Raw genomic sequence first — 5,384 nt, 5'->3', positions numbered from 1 at the left:
CATACTTGTATTTTATCATTTCACTAACCAAAATACTAAAAATACGTCGTTGCATTTATCAAACTCTTTTGTAGATAGGGCATGATCTCATTGATTTATTGATCACATCTAGGGTTTGAGACCCTCATGAACAAAGAGCACAACCAATAATTGATTCAAGAATGGTTATGAGCATCATATATGAGTCCCATTGATCTCTACATGTTATGTTGATCAAGTTTGCTTCAAGAGTTTGAGAGTGATTTGCCTTGGAAACACTAGTTTGACTGGGTATCTTGAGTTACTTATCCAATAAGCTATCTCACCAATTGATCAAATTCCTCAAGTAACACTTCAAATCTCATCATCTTATGCATATATTATCTACCATGAGCCAAGAAAGTCAAGAGAGTTGGAAGTTAGCAAGTTGGTTGATGGTGGTTGGCCAGATGAATTCATCTGATCAAAACTGGGTCTCCCTAGACCCTATATCCTAAACCTTTCACCATATGAAAATTATTCCAAGCGAAAACTTACTCTAAATAGCATTACAAACAACTTTCATGTTGAGACCTAGAGCTAGTTTTGCTTGGAAAATCATTTTCTAGGTTGAAACATTATAGGTCATTTTGTCTAAACCCTAATTTGAAAATCAACTTCCCAAGGACATAGCTTGCTCAATTTTTATGATATGAAATATTTCTAAGTTTCACAATCAAATTCAATGTGTCTACTTTAACTTTGATGTTTGGAGTGGGAGCTAATTCAACTTTTTTGAGCATGTGATATGAGGCTACATTATAGGTCACTTTTGACCTATACCATTAATCAAGTGATTTTTCCAAACCTCAAAAATGCATAACTCTATCATTTCAAATCCAAATGACATGAAATTGGTGACCATTTTGAAGGTCTTTGATATAGATACAACTTTTATTAAGACACTTTTCTCATTTGAAGCTCCTATAAAAAGTTAAGCAAGGTCGAATATTGAGACATATGGCTTGACACTTAGAAATTTTTTGATATGTCAAATATTTCCAAACTTCCACCTCAAATATCTCTAAGTTCCAAGCTCCAAATGAAAAAGTGTTCAACATCAAACTTGTTCCTCTTGATCTCAACATTACAAAGAGTTCAAATTCATTCATTTTGGACTTGAAATGCATAGGCTACGCATGACTTAAACAGATTGATACCATTTGGCATGGATCCAACTTTAAACAACAATGTTCAATTGCCTTGCATTCCAAGCTTGCTTCAACACATATGATCATTCATTTTGGACTTCAAGCTATCATTTCATGGGCCTATGCACGCCCATGCACCATGCTATCATCATTTTCCAAATTTGGAAGGTTGAAAATAGTGTGCAAATATCACATGGATTTGGCTATAAATACAACAGCATTTGCTCAGAAATGACACACACGTTGCACCAGCTTTGAATCTCCATTGAAAACGCTTCACTCTCATAGGATAACCCTGAAAAATTCATTTGAATTTGAGCTTGAATCTCCACTGTTTTGGAATTCAATTCTCCAGGAGTCCATTGCTTCTAAACCTTTCCATTCCTCTCCTGCAAGCAGTTGAAGTGAAGCCAAGCACAATCAGATCAAGATCTAGCAAATTCAGACCTCCATTGAAGGTAATTTGCAGAAATTTTGAACTCTTCGATTCTATTAAATTGTTGCTCAATTCCATTAATTCTCGAGTTGTCTGAAGTCCTACCATTGTAGGCAAGAAGATTGAGTTGCTTTGAGGCCAAATCGAAGCAACTCAAATCATGAACCTCATTTTTTACTTCCACATATCTCTTAATATATTTGGAATTGGAGGAATTGGAGGTCATATTCGTGCTCAGTAATGTCTTTTCTTTAAGATCATGTCCATGTTTATTATTTTGGTGATGGTTCATCTTGACCAGTCTAGTGGAGCTCACCGAGGAAGATGACCGGAGCTCTGACTCCGGCAATGAGGTGTCTCACCTCTGAACCACTTGATCCAAGTCCCACGATATACTCTGGAGCGTTGATGTTGATTACTTCATTTGCCATGCAGTTGACTAGGACATTGGTGGAACGCGCGTTTCGGATCATCAGATCTGCCACCTCAATTAATGAGGGAGATCTGATGGTCCACGTAATTTAGCATTTTCTGAATTTTATTTTAATTGCATTTTATTCAATAATTCATATTAAATTCAATATCAATCAAAAAAATATGGGACTTTCACCAAAAATTCCCAAATATTTTTCATGAATTAATTGATTTTGCATTTGTTTTTATTTGTTTAAAACTATTTTTAAGTGTCCAAAAATTATGAAATTTTTTATCCAAGGTCCTTTGACATTGTTTGACCTATGATAAATCTCAGGGACATTTATTTGGTGTTTTGATGAGATTTTAGGATTTGGACAAAACATATTTGAATTTAATGCATTATTTTAATATTTTTTAATTGATTAAATGCCATTTTAATTGTGTTGACCATTTGTATTGACTTGATTGAGTTTAATTGTTTGTTGTTGGGCCTTGGTCAAGGTTGAGTTGACTTTGTCAAGTTAATATCATTGGATTTAGGGGATTGATGGAATGTACATTCCATCTCTCAAAATGAATGAATGATATTAATTTAGTAAAAGTCATCCTTTGACCAATTTGTGATCTCATTCATCCCTTTCCCTCTTCATCTAATTCCCCTTCTTCATCCATTCATTTCCAATTGGCCAATGACATCTCAAAGTCTTAATGCTAGTTGATTGAAAGATTAACATGAGTATGGATAAGATTAGGCCACACATTTTGCAAAAAAAATTGTGTGTGGTATGTTTAATGAGCATAGTTCTTAATACTATGTCTCCAGCATGCATTAACACCAAAATTCTATATCCCGACCTCAAATAGTTGTGACTTCTACAAAAGTCCAATTACGATTGCTTAACATAACGCTAAATTTGTGACATAAAAGCCATAAGCATTCTAGTTAGTGATATTGTAAGTCTTCCCTCTTCCATGGTATTGTGTGGAAACTTGGCCTTCTTTCCTTCGTTTGGAAAATGTTTTGGTTCAAGGACCCATGCTTGTGGCAAGTGGGTTGAGTGTTCTCCAAAGGATGTCTTGAAATCAAAAGCAAAACCAAACTAACTTCTAACTTACTAACCATTAACTTTTACTTTCAAGTTTTTACTTTAATGCAATTTACTTTTAACAATCTATTATCATTTGCCATTATACATATCATTCTATTTGTTTATGTTGATGCAATTTTCACTTTGTCCATTTGGACCATATTGTGTAGTATTATTTTGTTTGTGTATACTTTGCTTGTTTGTGTGGTCTTTGACCATTAATGCACGTAATAATAACAAAAACCTAAAAGACTTTTGAGTGGACTGTTGGTTTGATCTTGCCCAAATGGACTTAAAACTTAGGCAACATTCTTTTGCTAATAGACTTTGCCAATGCCAATTTGTTGAAGAACCAAGTGGTTGCAATTTGAAATTCATCTGACATGTCTTTGAAGATCTCCCTAAGATTCATCTGCCACAAAGATCATTGTTAAGCGGTTATGTTGAACCTGTGACTTGTGGAATTCATCTATTGCATGAGCTATTTTGAAGAAGATCATTGAAGTGGATAAGCTTGGATGAGGCCATCTTTATTTGATGCCTTTGCTCTTCAAGATTGATATAATTGTGCATTTGTGTTGCTTGATTCTAAAAAGTCCAAGGGAATTCTGGGTTTCTATTAACAAACTTATTTATTAGATTGCTACCCATTTGGTCAGATCTTTTCAACTTTAAACTTTTAATTTCTGTACATAGGATAGTCTCTTCATCTTCTCCCCATTTCTTTAATTTCAAAATATTTCCCTCCATTTTCAAAATCTTCTTTGTGTGAACTATCTTTGTTCTAAACTTTGACCACTTTTTTTGCAAAAAGGTAGAAACTTCGGCCTTATGCCATTGCCATTTCAAACTTATTTTCTTAAATCAAATTTGTGAATAAACTTAACTATACTTTACTTGAACTTTCAAAAAGCCAAAAAGAACTAACCCATTCAAATCATTTTAGGCCTTTGTGCCTTTCAAACTTAAATTTTGTTAAAACTAACACAGTCATTTTGAAATTTATAGCACGACCTCTGAGGTTTTGATCCCTCATTTTTATGTTGGTACGTAGGCACAAGACCGAAGGACTTGTCAAACACAAAAATTTAATTAATGAATTCTTTTCTCATCCCCCCATTCTATTTGTTTGTAAACATCACTTTGTACAAAATACATATGTGTAACACCCCAAAATTTGCCCTCCTCATTCATGCATTCATTTAGCATTTCATATTGCATTTCATCATGTCAATCAGAATTAGAACGAAAAAAAAAACGAAAAATAAAATAAAATAAATAATATATATATATATATATATATATATATATATATATATATATATATATATATAATTTTTTACAAAAAAAAAATAATAATTAATTTTTTTTATTAATTAATTAATTATTTAATTAATTAAATAAATAATTAAATAAATAAAATATAATAAAAAATTTTGGACTTGGGTCTCTCTCATTTGAGCCCACAAAACCATGAAATTCAGTCTTTAAATACCAAGGCTTCACTTGAGAAAAAGGGAGAGAAGCAAAATACTCTGAGGTTTCCTTGGAACAAAACCCTGAGGAAAAAGATAGTGAGAGAAGACCTAACGGAGTTCAGAGCAACCTCCAAACCCCGAAGGGAACTCAGCTACACAGAATCGCCTCTGCCTCACATAAACCCTGAAGATTGTTTTGTAAACCTCAAGGGTGCAACTCAATTTCAATCAAGCTCTCCAATCAGGTTTGCCTTTATTCCCATTACCTTTTGCTTTGAAGTTGAATACTCTGAATGTATGAGGTATGATGGATGAATTTCATTAGGTTTTTCGCCTATGGGTTTAATATGTATATGAATGTATAAACAATGCCTTGAATGTTTAACCGTTTAATTTTTGAGTGTATGCCACAGGGTTTGAGTTTTTCTGAAACCATACTGTTGATCATGAAAAAAATGCTTATGGTGTTTCACTAACCCTTTTGTTGAATTTTTGTGAGGGCTTACATGACTTTTGCAGGGATAACTTGAGTGGTTTCCCACTTTATTTATGGGATAACCCCTGGAGGTTCATTCCGATTACCTGTACTGACTCACTTTTCTTTGATGGCATTAGCTTGGAAGGATCTCAGGGTTTCCCATTCCTCTAATTGCTGTTACTTCGGATCTTTATCCGCGTGGTACTTTTACATTTTTCTCGCATTTTACGGCTTTCCTAGCTGGAAGACCTCGATAGGAGGCAACGTTTGAGCCCCTTGGTGGCATTTTACTTTGAGATACATGTTTTGTGTTTTGTA

The sequence above is a fragment of the Lathyrus oleraceus genome, chromosome 4 (assembly GCF_024323335.1).
Source record: "Lathyrus oleraceus cultivar Zhongwan6 chromosome 4, CAAS_Psat_ZW6_1.0, whole genome shotgun sequence".
Lineage (NCBI taxonomy): Eukaryota > Viridiplantae > Streptophyta > Magnoliopsida > Fabales > Fabaceae > Lathyrus > Lathyrus oleraceus.
The sequence above is the reverse complement of the archived record's forward strand: the minus strand, read 5'-3'. Positions refer to the sequence as shown.